Source organism: Arachis duranensis, chromosome 3 (genome assembly GCF_000817695.3).
Source record: "Arachis duranensis cultivar V14167 chromosome 3, aradu.V14167.gnm2.J7QH, whole genome shotgun sequence".
NCBI lineage: Eukaryota > Viridiplantae > Streptophyta > Magnoliopsida > Fabales > Fabaceae > Arachis > Arachis duranensis.
The window spans coordinates 74,513,094-74,513,831 of record NC_029774.3 but is presented as its reverse complement, the minus strand read 5'-3'; positions in this window follow the sequence as shown (position 1 = coordinate 74,513,831).

Sequence of the window (738 nt, the reverse complement as noted above, 5' to 3'; positions counted from 1 at the left end):
TGAGAATTTTCGAAAATTAGAGAGGGAAAAGTAGTTAGGTGGTTTTGAAAAAGATAAGAAACAAACAACAAGTTAGTTAGTTGATTGAAAAATATTTGAAATCAAATTTTGAAAAAGATAAGAAGATAAGAAGTTAGATAAGATATTTTGAAATCAAATTTTGAAAAAGATAAAATTTTTGAAAAAGATAAGATAAAAGTTAAGAAGATTTATTTTGAAAAAGATATTTTTGAAAAAGATTTAATTTTAAAAATTACTTGACTAACAAGAAACTACAAGATAAGATTCTAGAACTTAAAGATTGAACCTTTCTTAACAAGAAAGTAACAATCTTCAAATTTTTGAACCAATCACATTAATTGTTAGCTAATTTTCGAAAATTTGATAAAAAGATAAGAAAAAGATTTTGAAAATATTTTGAAAAATAATTTTTGAAATTTTCGAAAATTATATAAAAAATGAAAAAGATATGATTTTTTTGAAAAAGATTTTGAAAAGATAAGATTTTTTTAAAATTGAAATTTTGACTTGACTTGTAAGAAACAACTAATTTTTAAAATTTTTGACCAAGTCAATCCCAAAATTTCGAAATTTTTGGAGGGAAATAAGGAAAAGATATTTTTGAAATCAAATTTTGAATGAAAAACACAAAAATGACCCAAAACATGAAAATTTTGGATCAAGACACAAGATGCATGCAAGAATGCTATGAATGTCAAGATGAACACCAAGAACACT